The sequence below is a fragment of the Nicotiana tomentosiformis genome, chromosome 2 (assembly GCF_000390325.3).
Source record: "Nicotiana tomentosiformis chromosome 2, ASM39032v3, whole genome shotgun sequence".
In the NCBI taxonomy this organism is placed as follows: domain Eukaryota; kingdom Viridiplantae; phylum Streptophyta; class Magnoliopsida; order Solanales; family Solanaceae; genus Nicotiana; species Nicotiana tomentosiformis.
The window spans coordinates 145,888,260-145,908,165 of NC_090813.1; the positions used below are offsets into that span (position 1 = coordinate 145,888,260).

Here is a 19,906-nt window from a genome sequence, read left to right on the forward strand (position 1 = left end):
AAAGTCTGTTATGATAACTCAAATCGGCAAGTTAACGCAGAAATAGTAACTACCAAGTTTACTCAAGGAATTAGCCTCTTTGTAATCTCAAGTATAGCCCAGATAGTTCTCCACAAAGGTACGAATACGAGAAATGTTATAACTTTATGCTTAACAGCCAACTCGAGGCATATCATAGCCTAAGCATTCTTCTGAGTATGAATACTTGCCCCGATACCCGCACATGAGCTCAAACCTCACATATATGCACACTCATAGCGCGTAGCTATCACAAATAATTAACGCAACTAGTGCCTCCACTGAGTTTAAATAAAATAGTCACCTCAAACAGGTCGCAATCCTGAAACAATATGCTTCTGAGAACTCTCAGTCTCCAAATTCATATGACACATGAATCATTATAACTGATCCCAACTCTAGCATTCGAATGACTAACACATCTTTCATGCACGATTATCCCACAAGAAATACTTCCATAATTCTTCCGTGCCACATAGCAATAATTTGAATATCAGCAGTCTATCAACGAGGTGAGTACCACAATACCGATGAATATTTGTAAGTCAAAACACAATGCGCCTTCTGAAATGTGCATCCTTCTCAGGGATTACTGAGCAGTTATAACATTCCTCTAAATAACTAAAACTAATCATTTTGTCCAAAATTTGTGACCTTCCCTTCAAGACTGAACTGCCACCTTGTACATGTAAATCTATCATGCCATCATGTGACAAGCACAATAATCTTATTATGAACTCTGAGTCACCAGCAAATTACACACCCGGTTAGTTAGAAACTTTCCTCTTGCTTCCTTCCCGGAGTAAATCACAATACACAATACGTTCTCCATATCGGTAGAAAATATCCGGTTATAACCATGGTAGAAACCATCAAGAACACTTTGAAATCTATTTGCACATAACCAAGCTATTAGAGCTGAATCTCCCTAACTCTACCAAGCCACGCAGGTCACCAAACCCAATAATATTACCACCAAAATATTTGTAAAGTCTCGCCACATCATAATTACCCCATAAATACCACAACCGAAACAGCCACTCCGAAAATACATTATCTAAAGTCGTTTCCTCACTACCACAAAAAGGCTTTTACCGACAACTATTTAGTGGGAATTAGCTACTTGCCGGTAATTTAATTCTCTCAATATACAAACATTAGCGGCATTTGTGTATTTGCCATGAAATCGTGTTCTTTTACCAGCCATGAAAAATAATGGCCAGTAAAGGTTAAAAAATTAAGTCTATTTCCAGTGGTTTTATTCTCCCTCCAACTGTTTCCTGTAAAAATATTCGCTCCCTCCATTGTGCAAAGTGCAAACACACATTCTCCGACAAGTTGCAAATAGGTATTCTCTGCCACAGTAAGTCTCAAAATTGAGCAGACCTCTCCCTCTCTATCATCGTTGTCAGCGCCCAACTCATTTCTCTCACCATCACCGGCCACCATCGCCAGGTAATCTCTCGCTTTCTTTTCTTTTGGTTTTGATTTTGATGACCCTCAACTCGTGAAATGCAAAGCAAAAGTGTATAAATATTAATTTTGCGTTCATAGTGAGTGCAGAAGAAGGTGTGCCTTCTTTAGGTTCTTATGCCGATTAGATTAAATACAGATTTGATCGATCCTGAAGAACTAAGGTTTCTTTACTAGTCAAAATTCACTTCTCTTTTGTTCGTTTCTCTGTACTTTAGACCTTATGTGTTTCTTCTTCCTTTGCTGGTAGGCCTCATTAATTCTCGGCCATTTTTGCTTTTCTCTAGAACCTCTATTGGAAAGGTTCAATGTAGACTTACCTAACCTAAATTTGATCCATAACTTTGATCCATAACTTTGATACAGAATTGAGAAAAAGAAAGTAAAATTTAAGATGCATTCTGGTGAATTCGGTCTTGTGAAAAAATGGAGATTTCATTTGGTAATTGGATTGGAAATACGGGTATGTTTCTTAAATTCTGTTGAAGGCAGGCACTTTTGATATAAAATCAAATTGATATGCATTTAAACTGCTTCTAGTGAGTATAATTTAATTACTAATATTTTTTATAAGAAGTGCAGGAGAATTCATAATATGGGGATGTTTCTTATGTCTTTACATCGTGTTGTCTTGTCCCATACTCTAATAAAGTTAGTTTTCCCTTTCTGTTGATAATGGAGATTATAGAAATATAGTAACGGGTTTTTTTGGATTACATCTCTAGTTATTTGTTATGTCATTGCGGTGAAAACTTGTTCTGGATATGATAATGCTACTACATCTGATAAATGGTGTTCAAATATTTGCAGTAATATGAATTGATTTATGTATGAAAAAACATGTCTATCCAATATGTTTTTAAGCTATTTAATCTAGTTCTTTATATTATTCGTTAGATGTGAATTATTGACGGACTAGTTTTGCTTCACTTACTTATCATGTTAATCAAATGTTTACTTTATTTTGAGTTGAAACATTCCTGGTTGTATTCCAAAGTTGTCTCGTATAAAGAAGAATTAGAAGCGAATTTCGTATGAAGTTCTTAAATCTTGAAGGCAACATTATTACTATATTTTCTACTCATAAATTGTTCTTATAATTGAAAACTAAATTGTTCTATCCTCCTTGTTCCATTTATGTTCATGCGACTAACTTTTCAAGATATATATATATATATATATGCATGCATGCATGTATCTAATGTGTTTTGCCGTAATAAACTTGGATTCTTGTCTTCACGGCGTAGTATTTTTTTTCTTATTAAACAATTTAATTGTTATCTTCTATGTGCAATATTGATATTCTTCATCTATCAAGCCAAATTATTAAGCATCATATGTCCAAACTATTGAAGTAAGTTAACTAATGCATCCACCGTACGTATCAATTCTGCTAAGATAGAAGATATTTTTCCAACTTTATTATGTCCAAACTGTTGGTGTAAGTTATTTGATGGAAGGTATACCAATTTTGGTTTACATTAGATTTCATATTTTGACATTCATTTTATTTTCACTTCTAGCTATTTCAGTTCTAAAGTTACACGTTTTTCTTTTATTTTGAAAAACAAAGGTAAAAGAAATAGTTCTGTGAGTCTACATGCTTGGCATGAGATGATTATTTTATGGTGTTTGTATTTTCCGCTGCTGAACGGTCCAAGACCAAGTATTCAGGTACTAGTCTTTTTTTAATCGATTATTAAGCTTTTGTACAAATTCTAAGTCATTTGGAATGAATAACTGGAGTTATACATCATATGTTTGTTGAGAGTTGCATCTTTCATGCTAAGTTATTTGAATTCTAGTATTTTGTAAAATCTAAAATATACTTCACTATGTTTTCTTTGTCGAGTAACATATCTAAATTATTAAAAAGAGAAACGAAGTATATGCTTATAAAAAATAAAAAATGCCAAGCAGACTTTAAATGCTATATATATTAAATTTTTTTGAGCTGGAACAAAGCCTACTGATTAGTATGTTTTGCTGCAATGTGCCACTTAGGAATATGAATCTTGAAATTAGGTGATTTTTACTGTGCTCAACAATAGAATTTATGTGTAAATTTCTTTCAGAAAGTTGGCAGTGTAGTTACCTGCTCCGTTTCTGATTTTTTTTGTTAGAATTTGTTCAAATTATAGAATAGTTAGGCTTTAAACTCATAAGGTGGTTTTTCAGATTTAATCTTAACATCTATTGTATCTTTCTACTGCTAGAACCTCCATGTGCTTTTCAATGCCTAGAAGAAAAAGTAAAAGCTTGTCTCAGGGGAATCAAGTAGATTTATTTTTCACATTGTTATATGTTCATGAGGATATAAATCACTCGGTACTGCCTCGTCTTTGTTGTTTCAATGAGTGCTTTTAAGTGGATCTAAAATATTTCGTGTGCTTACTTTAGTTGTTTGGAGCATTCTTGGAGTCAAATTAATATTCTACTGACTTAAATTGTGTAGTAATTTTTTTCTAGATTATAGAAATTTTTGCTATGAATCTGCTGAAGTATTCTCATTGGGGTAGGCACACGTATGAATCCAACATTGATAGGCTAGTCAGACAAGTTCTTGGAGCGTTGGAACACTGCCTGAATTATATTTTGAACTGGAGGTAGGAGATGATAAACTGAATCAGAGGCTACCAAATTTGTGAATTTGTTCTCAAGGCACAGTGAATTAGATTTAATAAAGTTTACGCTTTCTTCTGTATTTTAAGGTACAGTTTTTCCGGCTGGTGAAGAGAGATTGGATTGCGAAAAGGAGTCAACAAAGCAAGTAGGTTTGCAAAGCTGGTGAACAGAGATTGTATTAAGTTGCTCATTCAAGTTGTGTACTTCTTTTTTGGTGTTGACACTGTAAAAACTATGGATTTGTCATTTTGTTTGTATATGTAATGAAATATTATTTTGTAGAGTGAATATTATCATTATGTTAGAATGAATAAAAGCAGAGTGTTTATTTTATCATTTCAGGCTATAGCAAATGCTGTTAGAAATGTCACATTTTTATCTCCAATAAATTGAATATTTGTTAACCACAAACAAAATTTATTAAATGCAAAAAATGCAGATTTAGTTGCCACTAAAAGATGTTACCATTATCGACATTTAAGTTGGTCTTTACCGGCAAGTGTGATTGCCTCTAAATGTATGAACTAAGATATCCCTTAACCACTTTTAGTGGTCATTTTAATTGCCGGCAGATAATTACCACTAGTTGTCAGACCTTTTAGCGTCAATAATTTGGGGCTTTACCAGCACTCTTATTTATTGCCGCTAAAGCCTTTAGCGACGGTGGATTCAACGGCAAATGATTAATTGCCGGTAAAAGATTTTACGGCTATTGTTATTGCCGCTAAAGGGATTATCTTTTGTCGCTAAAAGTCTTTTTTGTTGTGGTGCCTTCACCTTTCTGATACCGAAATATAAAATCCATAATGATATAAAACAAAAATGCCACAAGTCTCTACACCATCCAACTAAAATCTCAGATTTTAGCCATATACAAATCCGCCAAAAATTATCAGTTGCTACATATTAATCTTGAATCCATTAGAACTTTCTCGAGAGTCATCCACTCTGCTCAAATATCAATTGCACCGCCCAAACGGGCCGAACTGCCTATGCTCAATTAGTACAACAACACCCCAAAGAAGTAACCATGCCTTAACACAACCGAATAAATTCATACACCGTGCAAACTACATCCGTCACGAATAGCAACTCAACTCATTCCGTGATTTTCATATGCTCATAAAGTATAACATAACCTGTATCCAGGAATTTTCTTACTCGACTCATCCTTCATCTCAACCTCTACAAGTCATAACTAATCCACAAGTATGACTCAGACCAAAACCAATACAACACATAACCGTGCAATCAAATCGGTGATAGCAGACTCCCCCACTTGTCTCAAAATCATAGAATAAAATATTCCATAACTCACAATATCCATACTCTATTACTGCCATAATACCATAGTCAGTTCAACAAAAATTCTTCTCAAGATCAAGCCACACCAACCATAAAATACCTCAATCATCCGCTAAGCTCGCATTTATTCTCTTGACAGTCAAGTCAACTTTCTCAACTAGATTCAAATTCAGATCTCAACACATACACCCCGCTGATATAAAAGAAACTCTCCGCTCAACTTTATAAGGAGCACACCTCCATAGATTACTCCGCATGAGATAACCCACATGTTTTGCCTAAAATTGGCTTCTTGATATACCCTTTCGCAGCCACAATCACTACACGATCACTTAATCTCTCTAAGTACGAACTCATCAACAAGACATGAAAATCTTCTTCGCTCCACCATTAAATAACATGAAAGATCCTTCAACAGATTCATACTCGAGACTATATGTCAAATGAAGACAGACACCAAGCACCCAATTGCCCTCTTTTTTTACATCTCAAGCAAACTATTCTCGTCACATGGACACTACCAGATATATGAGTCCAAATATACAAGTTCATACAACTGAAGCTACCGAGCCTAAGCTGCGGTCTAAACCTGGCCTCAAGTCCTCCAGACTGGCCCATCACCAAAACACATAATACACATCTCGAACCTCGTTCATGGAATCACAAGCCGGCGATGCACATATGATGATACCAAGCGCTCACATGCGCACACGAATGCGTGGAATGAATTCAAAGAGTTATGTTTCAAGCTGAATCAATTCCGCACGATAAGAAAAGAAAGATGAAAATTATCCTAAATGCCCGGTAGCCTCTTGAAGATAAGTATGGACGTCATCATACTGATCCGCAAGACTCTACTAGACACTTGCTCATGACTTGTAGAACCTATAAACCTAGAGCTCTGATACCAACTTGTCACGACCCAAAATTCATCTAGTCGTGATGGCACCTAACCCAACCCGCCAGGTAAGCCAATTAGCAACTATCCAATTCAATTAATATTTAACTGACTCCAATACACTCTCCAAGGACTGGTAGTACAAATTATGAGCTTCTAAGATTAGAATTTACAAAGCTGGTATAAAATAAATACATCATCTGTTCGAAGCGTACATAAACAGATTTTTATAAATCTATGGCTACCATGAACAAGAGGCAGCTACAACCGAAACGCAGGTACGTCTTCAAATCCAGCAACCGTCGATCACAGCAACATCAACATCCAATATCTGCACGCAAGGTGTAGAAGTATAGTATGAGTACAACCGACCCTATGTACTCAATAAGTAACAAACCTAACCTTAGGTTGAAAGTAGTGACGAGCTGGAACACAAGTCGGGGTCCAACACCAATAGACAACAACATTTCATAACAACATAATGGAAGTAATAAAAGAAGTAGCTCAGAGATAAAATGCTCAGCTCGTTCACAGTTCCATAAAAATAGGCCTGCTTTTCAAGTATTTCAGCGAAAACCAAAATCATTTACCAAAATCACCAAAATATGAGTACGTTTTGTAAAACTGTAATTTTTTCCAAAAACTTTTCAACAACAGATAGGATGTTTCATTTTCAAATGGCATGAGGAAAATACATCTCTATGCCTACATGTCCATAAGTATGTAAAGTCATAAATGACGCAATATCGTACAGCATGAGGAAAAATGCATCTCTATGCATGTATGTCAAGTGTGTATGTCAATGCGATGCAACTCAGTAATAAAACTATATGCATACTCTCAGAGTATCATTTCACTCGGTCCTCCTAGTCACTCAGTCCTCATAGTCACTAAATCCTCCCAATCGCTCGGCCCTCGCACTCAGTAGGTACCTGCGCTCACTGGGGGTGTGTACAGACTCCGGAGGGGCTCCTTCAGCCCAAGCGTTATAATCTGCACGGACAACTCATGTACTATAGTATCAATATCTGGATCCGTACGGACAACTCACGTGCTGCACGGACAACTCACGTGCTGCACGGACAACTCACGTGCTGCATGAACAACTCAAGTGCTATAATAAGTCAATCTGGCCTGCTGCGGCGTGCAGCCCGATCCTATAATTATCCTCATAATTAGGCCCCTGGCCTCACTCAGTCATCAATCTTTCCAGTCTCTCGGGCTCACAATATCATGAAACTAGCCCGAAATAATGATATGATGTATCAATAAATAATAACAGAGACTGAGATATGATATGCAATGAATGAATATGACTGAGTATAAAATTACAGTTTAAACATATAATTTGACAGTAGAAATGACCTCAGTGGGTCCCAATAATACCAACATTACCGTAAGCATGATTTTTAACATAAGTCACAACTCAGGTTCTCTAACACATAAAAAATACATGGAAAAAATACAAGTTAATTGACTATACAACTCTACGGAATCAACTGAGTCTCAATTTCTTCGGTGCACGCCCATACGTCCGTCACCTAGCATGTGCGTCACCTCCAAATAATTCACATAACACGTATAATCAGGGTTCATACCCTCAGCTCTAAGATTAGAGATGTTACTTACCTCGAGTAAGCCAAATCCAATACCGAGCAAGTTGTACAATACTTCGAAAAATCCATTCCGCGAGTATCAACCTCCATATGCCTTCCTATCTCCTCAATTCAAGCCAAACGATTCGTATCTATTTAAACAACGTGCAAATTAATCACAATTTACTCTAATGCTTACAATTTAACAATTTACAAAAATTCCCAACTCCGCTCAAAATATCGACAGTGGGGATCACGTCTCGGAATCCGATGAAACTTATAAAATCTGACAACCCATTCAATTATGAGTCCAACCATACTAATTTTACTAAAATCCGACTCCGAATCGATGTTCAAATCTCGAAAGTTTATTTTATGGAATTGTAGAAAATTCCTCCGATTTTTCTAAAAAAATCAATAATCTAACATTAAAAATGAAGATTAATTCATGGAATATAATCACAAGGGAGTCAATAACACTTACCCCAAGTTGTGTGGTGAAATTTGCCTCTGAAAATTGCCCAAACCGAGCTCCCCAACTTTGTTTTCGTCAAAAATGGAGAAAACCTCCCGTTTATAGGGATTTTTAGTGTTCGAGCGCCACAGCTGTCGTGGGGCGCTGCCTGTGCCGCATTTTCCAGCATCCCAAAAATTCCCCGCACCAGGGCTAGCGCCCCACGCTACCCTGGGCACTAGCGGCGATGGAAAATCATTCCCGACACGGAAATGGGCATAACTCTCTCATACGATGTCCGAATTCGACGATTCTTTTTTACTATGGCTCCGTAATTTCAATACGGATCTAATTCTTCCAAAACTGAATTTGGATTTCATTTTATTAATGCAATACCACTTATGCTTGAAGAAACGACGTCGAAGCATTCTAGAAATATTCAAATTAAATTCCGTTAACCATCCGAAATCCACCCGAGGCCCTCGGGACCTCAACTAAATATACCAATAAGTCCTAAAGTATCATACGAAATTAGTCGATGCCTCAAATTATATCAAACAACACTAAAATCACGAATCATACCCCAATTCAAACTTAATGAACTTTAAATCTTTCAACTTTCAAACCTCGCGCCGAAAAATATCAAATCAATTCGGAATGAACTCAAATTTTGCGTACAAGTCATAAATGATATAATGAAGCTATTCAAATTTCCAGAATATGATTTTCACCCTGATATCAGAAAGTCAACTCCCCATTCAAACTTCCAAACTTTAAATTTCCTATTTTCGTCATTTCAAGCCAAATTTAACTACGGACTTCAAAATGAATATCCGGACACACTCCTAAGTCTAAAATCACCACACGGAGCTATTGGAACCATCAAAACTTTATTACGGAGTCATTTGCACAAAAAGTCAAATCGGTCAACTCTTTTCATTTAAGCTTCTAAATAAGGATTGTTCTTTCAATTAAATCCTGAATCATCGGAAAACCAAAGCCAACAATTTGCACAAGTCATAATACACATTACGAATCTGCTTAAGACTTCATATTATCAAAAGGAGTGTAGATGTTCAAAATAATAAGTCGGGTCGTTACACTTGTGAGTAATGAGACTTTTGCTATTTTATTCTCTTTTGCATGCATCCATGTCAATCAGTCTTTTGTGAACCAATATGATATAGCTTGTCTCTGTTCGTATTCATGTTTGTCTTATTATTATCCTGCACCCCTGTGTTTTTCTTTTAGTGTCTGAACCTACTTGAATTCTGAGTTCCATGCATGTTATTTGTGCACAATTGAATGACTTATGATTATTCTGTATTCTATTTTGATTACTAGATTCTCTTCAAAAGCCTTTCCTCATGCCTTGCCTTGGATTCCTGCATTCTTAAGGATGTTATCTCCCGCCCAGAATTTGTTCGAGTGAATTGTGTTCTAATGAATCCTTCATGCATGTTCTACTTCTCTTCTGCTTACATGAACCTTATGTGTCCATTAATGTCTCAATGTTTTAGCCTAATATATTGCTAATTTGGTATTTGTTCTTCAGTATTGCCCAGGTTTATAGTTAAACCCTAATACACTTGGTTTTATCATTATGACTGGCTTAAGTTCTGAAGTTTGTCTATCCTCTGACCTTAAGATTGACATATCTTCCTACCATGATCTTTAGACCTAGAAATCTTTGTGATTAGGATTCTTATCGACTGTTATAAACCATGCCTACTTGCTTGTTTACTTGCCATTCTTTGACTATAATTTTGTTAGACCTTCATGCCTTAAATTCCTAGTTTTGAGTCTCTTTTAGGCTAATTCACACTTTACTATAGTCTTGTTGTTCTAAAAACTAAGCATGTATGCTTGCCATGTTAATCTAAGTGATATGCCTCCTCAATTCTGCAAATGTTGCACATGCTACTCTTTCACTTGTTATGAACTTATATTGCCATTCTTTATGCTAAAACTACTCTATTAAGGTTGTTCTCTGTTGATCCTTCAGCTTTCATAATTAGATCCCCTATTGTAAATTGCCTTAAGATGTTTTTGACCATGTTAATGTTTGAGATTTCTCTAGAAGTAGTTATCCTATGACGATCCATCATGTCCCCCTAAACCTGGAAAATGCAAGCGTGAACTCGTCTTGTGTGTGTCTTTCCAACATGTCACATGAATTTTTCTATACATCTTGGTGATAATTAGCTTTACAGTCTTAAGAAATAAACGTGTGGGATTCCTTCCTTGTTTAGTTAGTTCAACATATAGTTTGTTGCTTGTAATCATGTGTGAATCCTTTGTTTGAGCTTGGTGTCTGTTCTATGTGATGTTGGGCTTGGCTGTTGGGTTCAGACTTACTGCTGGTCTTATGACCCGGGTTTTGAGTCTAATGGAGTTGTCGAAGGTCTAGAAAAAGCATTGGGTTATCTGTACTGGGCTTATCATTGGGCCTATAGTTGTCTTCTTCTGTAACTATTCATATTTAATTTGTATTATTTCATTCAGGATGTAATAGCTTGTAATAACGAATGATGGGGAAGTTAATAAAAGGGGGCTGGGGTATTCTAATATTTGCATGAAAGGGTAGAAAACATGCCTATAGGGTCTACGTGCTTTATGTGCTATTTTGTTAAACTTTCTTTATTTCTCACATCAATAGAAATCATGTCTATAGGAATCACGCACACACTTCACTTAACTTGTCAAAATATATCGACTCAAGTAATTGCTGCACTATTTCCATTCAACACTTAGACAATATGTCTATAGGATGAATAACACATGTTTGTTATTGCCCATCTTGATGCCATGTCTATAGGTTTTCAATTAATCGATTAGTTAATTATTTCTATTGCTTTTAGTGCGCTGCTCCTTTAGATATCATGATTATAGAATTCTAATCAATTAATTAGTTATTTTGTTATTATCATACTTAGACGGCATGCATGTAAGGATATTTATATAAATTATATCTCAACTATTAGAAACCATGCCTATATGACATTGACGTCTGCCTAAGATGTATGCTTATAAAATCAACACTAGTAATCTAGTAACTCGTATCGCTTCACTGCCTCATCGCATAAATAATTAAAAATCATGCCTATAGGACTTACTATGCTTTAGCCGGCCTATACGCCGCAGTACTGTCTAGATAATATTAATCAGAATCACATAGGAACCATGCCTATAGGATTTAATGACCCAAATACCCTTTAATTCTGAAATCGTCTACTGCATAACTAGAAATCTGATCGCGTGCTTTTGTGCTTACATGTGGAGGTAAACTTGAGCCCTTAATTGTCTTTATGTGAAGTCTTATCTATTTTGAATGTCGCCTAGTTTTATCATTTTGAGCAACCTAAGCTGAGTCTAGAACCACCTAATAGTAGGTCCAAAGCCTCCTGGGCCATAGGCATGGGAAGGGTAGTGCACGCATAGGATACGGTTTAGAATTGAACTAGAGCGTCTTTAAGTAATAACTTTAACATAGTAATTGGGTAGCAGGAGATGATAGTCTGTGTCCACTGAATAATATGATCAACCCCTACTCTAAGGGAGTTGCGAAGTATTATTTATGTTGCATGGGGTGATCCTTTAGGCTAAAAGATTTAGGTCCCCCCTTTCTTTGGATACTTGTTATTCACACTTAGTCATTTAACATAGACCAATGAGGTTGTACCCTTGTAATCTTAAAGATTTGTACCGATCATTTATTCTTATGTGTTATAATAAAGTCTTCAACTTTTATACCTTTCCTCGCTTGTTTGATCACCTAGCTTAATCATCTAATCCACATAGTTTAAATTTTGGTCGGGAACCACAGTTGTGGACCTCGAAGAGTGCCTAGTCCATTCTCTTTAATATAATTTGAGCCCTTACCCGATCTTTGATGACGTAGACTAGTTAAACTGAGTTATTTGCAATTAGGTGCCCTAACGCACCTTAAAAATTATTAGGTGGCGACTCTTCTCTTTTAATACCTCCTTTTAAAAGAGTTATCACACGTCGAAACCCGTTTTTACGAGAAAATGGGGCGCGACAGCATGGCGACTCTGCTGGTGATTACTTAGGCTCTTACCATCACAAATTTGACTTATGTGGATTATGTCCCTTATTTTCCTTTATTTGTCTAAATTGTTGTGACATGCACACCCCTTCCCTTATTTCCCTTTATTTGTATAAATTGCTATAACATGCACATCCCTTCCCTTACTTTCCTTTATTTGTTATGACATGAACATCCCCTCCCTGCTTCTCTTTATTGCTATGTCATGACCTCTCTTCATTTTCTTCATCTTGTCTAAGACTGCTATATCATGACTCTCCCATCCCTATTTTCCTATTTGCTTTGCATATTCTCATGAGTTAAACTGACTTCTCTCTTTTGCCTTTCTTTTCTCTTCTTTTCCTCCTCCTGTTCATTTTTACCATATTATTTACTGTTTTTATGCAATCTTATTATACTTGGCAACATATTACTATTTCTACAACTGCATGTTCCACATCATACTCCACTCGTGCTTATTATCAACATAGCGGCGCTTGATGAGTGTCCGTGCTTTCCTAAAAACACCCTTTTAAACTAGAAAGGCTTATTTGCAGTAGACTAGTCGATCAGCGTTACAGTCGACGGTCTCATTCCTTTACCTCTCAACTTGCTCACTTGAGAGTACCAGTCTAGACCTTTCTAGAAAACCATACTCCGATTGAAAATGTACATGCATCATGATAAACCTAGTACGGATTGAGATGTCATTAATGTAACAACCCACTTAAATAAAACCTTGTCCAAAGTTCTATGGGATTTCCACAATCCCGATGGACACTATCATATTATGTGCATCACTTGGAGAAAATATGTCAACATGTTGATCAATATTGCGTAAATAGTTGAATCTGGAAGGGGGAAGGACTAACCTTTGTTTGTTCGCAGAAAATGAAGCACGAAATCCCCAGGTTCGGTATGGTCCAGAATATCCCGCCTTTGCTAATTGATTGGTGGAAAGACCTTGTGCCTTGTGATAAAAATCATGTAAATAGAGTACTTGGTGACCTGCCATCTTTGTTGAACATTCAACCAAATAGGGAACTGATCGAGTCCGCTACCATGTTTTGGGATGAGAAAAGAGCTATTTTTCGATTTGGGCAATATAGAAATGACTCCTCTCCTAGAAGAAATATGGGGTTTTGCCAAGTTACCATGGGATAGTTTGGGACTACTGGTGTCAGAAAATCGCACTCCCCGCGGTTTTCTGAAAATGTTGGATTTTAAGAAGAACGATGAACTGCTCTATTTAAAGAAATCATACAATCCTTTTGAGTTTCTCTACGTGCGTTATGGGCATAGCAAATCATATTGTCCTCATCATGATGAACTAGCCATTACTTCTTTGGAATGGGTGCATCGCCGGGTTTATGTTTTCATTGTCTGCTTCTTGGGATTGTTGATCTTTTCGATGCAAGGAGGAAGGATTCATACTCACCTAGCCATGGTCGTTAGGACCTTAATGGATGGAATTGAAGGACAAACTTATACTATCATCCAAATTATCTTAGCTGAGATGTATCGGGCTCTAGATCGGTGCAAGTACGGGTTCATGCACTTTGAGGGTTATAATCTATTGCTACAAGTTTGGCTGTTGGGAAACTTTTAAAGGGGTGAGTATCGTCAATAGATTTTGTGTAGACCACTGAATGACTACATAGCCAATCATCACCTAAAGAAATGATATTTATCCCACATAGGTTTGTAAAGCCTGGAAATGATGTAGACATGATGCGTTTCTTCAGCAATTTGACTGACGAGCAAGTGCATTGGATGTTTGAATGGTTTCCTGGTAGTGAGTTCATCATCTGATCAAAAAGAACTACTCACTTGGTACTGATCGGGCTACGAGGCATCTACCCTTACGCTCTTATAAGGGCAATGAGGCAAATTGGAAGAAAACAAGTCATACCTCGGGTTTCCAATATGGTTCAGTATAAGGGAGATTTCATGCCATTCAAGTTCGAAGCGCAACATATGTGGAACCAAAATATCATTGTGGAAAGAGAAACTATTGAGCCAGACAGGTATCACGCCAGCCATATGTACTACCATATATCATGGTTGGAAGATGACATAGCTGGGGACATCAAACCAGGAGTCAATCTGAAGGATAGGATCATAGATGAAGTGGCTGAGGCACAGGTAAAGTACAAGAGGCTACGCAAAAGGGTGTTCGAGTCCGAAGCCAAGCATCTGGAGCAGCACAAAGTAAACATGGAGGCGATAAGGGAATGGAAAGAGATTGCCACTAAGTCGATGGAGAGATTAGAATACTTGGAGCAAGGACTGATGGAGCTAGAAGGGAAGATGAGAAAGAGACTTTGGGAGTATCAAGGAATGGACGGCGATGAAGGAGGAAAGTTGGCAAAGGCTTACCTATTGCTAGACATGTGCGATCTGGGAAACATGATTGATGGGGTCAAGAGAGCTAAGCATGGAGAAGGTCTTTCAGGAACCAAGTAGATTAGGAGATGATGTTCTTTACTGCTTTCTAGTCTAGATTAGATTTCGATGTAATAAGGCTTAATGCCATTAGTGATTTTATTATTTATCGATTTAGTAAAAGATTGTTTTGTCTTATTTTTACACTAATGAAATGAAGCAAATGTTGGCATCAATTTTCTCCAAGTCTATGTGTCGCTTAGGCCTACCTCAGGCATAATGAGGTCCCCAAATTAGGACGTGAATTATTGCATGACTTTTGTGAAACATGTTTAAATATTGCAAAAACTCTTTTACTTCACCTTACTGTATTCAAGGATATTGGGGAGGCAACAACCAAGTGGGTTGGAACGGTAACCAAGGGAATTGGGGGCCTGGCTCTCAAAGGCCCACAATGTATCAACATCCAAACAACCTGCCTCCTTATCCGTCTCAAGGTTCTAGTTCTTCCAACAATGAGATGGGACAGATTGAAAATATGTTCAAACAAATGATGGAGAAAAATACCGACTCCGATGCTCAATTAGCCTCTCACAACACTTCAATCCGTAATTTGGAAGTTCAATCGGGGCAAATCTCGCAAGCTTTGAAAACTCGTCCAAGGGGGCACTACCTAGTGATACGGTGGTGAACTCGAAAGGTGGGAACAACACAGGACATGCCATGGCCGTAACAATAAGGAGTGGAAGAGGTGGAGATTTAACTACCTCAAATCAAAGAAGAATTGTGGATGATGATGTAGTGGTTCAAGAAGATGTGATTCCAAGCAATGTGGTTCAAGCAAATGAAGAAGTGAAAATTGATATTGATGAGAGTGCGGAGGAGACCCAAGAAGAAGTGAACCCGTCTAGGGAAAGCGTGATTGACATACCGGAACCGATAGTGCCAAAGGCCAAGGCACCAATGCCAATGCCTCCTCCTCCATACCCTCAAAGGCTCGCCAAGCAAAATAGTGAGAACCAATTCAAGAAGTTTATTGACATGATGAATAATGTGCCATTAGTTGAGGCATTAGAACAAATGCCCGGTTATGCAAAGTTCATGAAAGATTTGGTGACAAAGAAAAGATCAATGAATTGTGAGACTATCAAGATGACACATCAAGTGAGTGCTATTGTGCACTCAATGGCTCTGAAATTGGAAGATCCCAGCGCTCTCACAATCCCTTGCACTATTGGAAGCGCCGACTTTGCCAAAACTCTATGTGATCTAGGGGTGAGTAACAACTTGATGCCCTACTCGGTGTTCAAAACTTTGGAAATTGTGCAACCAATACCTACATCTATAAGGTTACAAATGGCAGATCATACTATGAAGAGACCATTAGGTATTATTGATGATGTATTGGTTCGTGTTGATAAGTTCATGCTCTCGGTGGACTTTGTGATCCTTGACTGCGAAGTGGACTATGAGGTGCCTATTATCTTGGGTAGACCTTTGCTTGCTATGGGGAAGGCTCTTGTTGATATGGAAGCCGGTGAGCTCACCTTTCGGGTGGGTGATGAAAAGGTGATTTTCCATATGTGCAAATCTATGAGGCAACCGAATAGCAACGAAGTTTGTTCGTTTGTGGACTTAGTGACCAAGGTGATTATTGATGATGCTAGTGCCATGATAAATGTTGATGATACTTTGGAGGCCGTATTGCTTAATCAAGATAATGATGAAAAGGATGACAATGTGGAATGTGTAAATGCATTACAAGGAATGGGGCCGTATACTTATGAACTCTGAAAACTATCCTTAGATCTTGAGAACCGGAAGACTCCTACAACAAAGCCCTCAATCGAGGAGCCTCCCACTTTGGAGTTAAAGTCATTGCCTTTACATCTCAGGTATTAATTTCTTGGCCCATGTTCTACTTTACCTGTTATTCTTTTCTCTTGCTTGACTAACGTGCAAGTAGATTCTACTTTGGCGGTGCTTCAAAAGAGGAAGAAAGCTATAGGATGGACACTGGTGGATATTCGGGGTATAAGCTCTGCCTTTTGTATGCACAAGATTATTTTGGAGGAGGATGCCAAACCCTCCATTGAACATCAAAGAAGGTTAAATAAAGCAATGCAAGAGGTTGTAAAGAAGGAGATCATAAAATGGTTGGATGTCGGGGTAGTTTACCCCATTTCCGACAGCTCGTGGACCTCTCAGGTGCAATGTGTGCCAAAGAAAGGGGGCATGACTGTGGTCACCAATGACAAGAATGAATTGATTCCTACAAGAACGGTGACCGGGTGGAGAGTGTGCATGGACTATCGGAAGCTCAACAAAGTCACTCGGAAAGATCATTTTCCGCTTCCATTTCTTGATCAAATGCTTGACAGGTTGGCTGGACGAGCTTTTTATTATTTCCTTGATGGATATTTCGGCTACAATAAAATTTGCATTGCTCCTGAGGTCCAAGAAAAGACTACTTTCACCTGTCCCTATGGTACTTTCATATTCTCGCGGATGCTATTTGGGTTATGCAATGCACCAGCGACTTTTCAAAGATGTATGATGGTCATCCTCACCGACATGGTGGAGGATTTTTTTGAGGTTTTTATAGATGATTTCTCTGTGGTTGGGAATTCCTTCAATGATCGCTTGAACAACTTGGATAAGGTCTTGGCAAGATGTGAGGAGACAAACTTGGTTTTGAATTGGGAGAAATGTCACTTCATGGTCGAAGAAGGCATAGTCCTCGGCCACAAAATTTCAAAGCATGGTATTGAGGTCGACAAGGCCAAAATTGAGGTGACCTCCAAACTCCCTCCCCTACATCCGTGAAGGAAGTGAGGAGTTTCTTGGGTCATGCGGGGTTCTATCACCGATTCATCAAGGACTTTTCTAAGGTGGTGAACCCTTTGTGTAAACTTTTGGAGAAGTATGCCAAGTTCCATTTCAATGAGGATTGTATGAAGGCATTCAAATTGCTCAAGTTCAAGTTGACTACTACTCCTATTATCACCGCATCGGATTGGAGCTTGCCTTTTGAGCTCATGTGTGATGCAAGTGATGTTGCGGTCTGAGCAGTTTTGGGGCAGCGTATCAACAAAATCATTCATCCGGTCTATTATGCTAGTAAGATCATGAATGATGCCCAAGTCAACTGCACAGTGACCGAAAAAAAGCTCCTTGCTATTGTTTTTGCTATGGAAACGTTCGGCACGTATTTGATGGGTACAAAGGTGATTGTTCACACCGACCATGCAGCGCTTTAATATTTGATGAGCAAGAAAGATTGTAAAGCAAGACTAATGCGGTGGGTGCATCTTTTGCAAGAGTTTGATCTAGAGATTCAAGACCGCAAAGGTAGTAAAAACCAAGTGGCGGACCACTTGTCCCGTTTGGAGTAGGAGGGGAGGCCACATGATGGCCTTGAGATAAATGATTCATTTTCCGACGAGCAACTCCTAGCTATTTCTATGACCGGGATGCCATGGTTCGCCGACTTTTTCAATTATCTTGTGAGTGGCATTGTACCGAATGAGTTCTATTCAAACCAAAGGAAGGAGCTCAAACGGTATTGCCTTGACTATTATTGGGATGAGCCTTATCTCTTCCAGATTTGTACCGATGGTGTGATTCGATGATGTGTACCGGAGGAGGAACAAATGGAAATTCTTGAGGCTTGCCACTCTTCGACATATGGTGGTCACCATGGTGGAGCTAGAACGACAATAAAAGTGTTGAGTTGTGGATTCTATTGGCCTACTCTTTACAAGGACGCTAGCGATCTCGTCAAGCGTTGTGATGAATGTCAAAGGGCCGGTGGAATTTCTAAGAAAAATGAGATGCCCCTCACCACCATCTTGGAGATTGACATTTTTTATGTGTGGGGAATTGATTTCATGGGTCCGTTTGTGAGCTCTTGTGGGAACACTTACATATTGGTAGCTGTGGATTATGTGTCAAAGTGGGTTAAAGCCGTGGCTTTGCCCAACAATGAATCTCGGAGTGTGGTGGCATTTTTGAAAAAGAACATCTTCACAAGGTTTGGTACTCCAAGGGCCATTATTAGTGATGGGGGATCGCACTTTTGCAACAAAGCTTTTGATAACTTACTTACAAAGTATGGTGTTAATCACAAAGTGTCGACCCCCTATCATCCTCAAGCAAGCGGGCAAGTTGAAGTTTTCAACCGGGAGATCAAGAGTATTTTGTCAAAGACCGTGAATGCCAACCGGACGGATTGGTCAAAGAAACTTGATGATGCTCTTTGGGCTTATATGACGGTTTACAAAACACCCATTGGTATGTCTCTGTATCGGTTAGTGTTCGGGAAAGCTTGTCACCTACCAGTGGAACTTGAGCACAAGGCTATGTGGGCATTATAGAAGCTTAATCTTGAATGGGATGTCACCGCCAACTTAAGGGTGGCACAATTGAATGAGCTTGATGAATTTCGGTTCCATGCATATTCAAGTTAATCCTTGTACAAGGACAAGATGAAGTACCTCCATGACAAGTACATATGGAACAAAGAGTTAAAAGAAGGAGATCTTGTGCTATTGTTCAATTCTCAGTTGCGGATGTTTCCGGAAAAGTTGAAATCCAAGTGGAGTGGTCCATTTGAGGTTGTGCATGTGACTCCCTTTGGTGCATTAGACTTGAAGAACAAGAATGATGAAGTGTTTAGAGTCAATGGTCACCGGGTGAAATATTATCTTGGCAAATTCGATGATGGCCACGTTGTGGCGTTAATTCATTTCAAGTGATTGATGGTAACCTGCATCGTACCGCGATGTTAAATCAGGCGCTTCTTGGGAGGCAACCCATGTGTCTTTTTCTTTTTTTTTTCATTAGATAGGCTTTGTTTTGTGCTAACTACTTTTGAAGTGTATGCAGGAATGGATGTGCATTGCAGGGACTGTGTCAAAATTTTTGGCTAAGTGTTGAAAGAGTACAGACCACACATTAATTGTGCGGACCGAACAATTCTAAAGGCATCAGCATAAATCACTCTGCGGCCGCATAATTCCGTGTGCGGTCGCATAACTGGAAGACAAAAATTGCAAGTTCTCTGAAGTTGGCCTGTCAAAAATTCATAGCCAATCTGCGTTCGC

The 19,906-nt window shown here is 38.3% G+C and overlaps 1 long non-coding RNA gene across 2 annotated transcripts; it reads left to right on the forward strand.

Annotated features, from left to right (window-relative positions):
• The first annotated feature begins 1,176 nt into the window (after nt 1-1,176).
• On the forward strand, nt 1,177-4,452 carry LOC104095907 (uncharacterized). Of its 2 annotated transcripts, XR_011414304.1 has the most exons (4): nt 1,177-1,473; nt 2,074-3,165; nt 4,011-4,097; nt 4,203-4,452. It is a non-coding gene; the product is annotated as an uncharacterized lncRNA (long non-coding RNA). The 2 variants fall into 2 exon arrangements; XR_011414303.1 differs by having other exon boundaries at nt 1,177-3,165.
• Nucleotides 4,453-19,906: the final 15,454 nt, after the last annotated feature.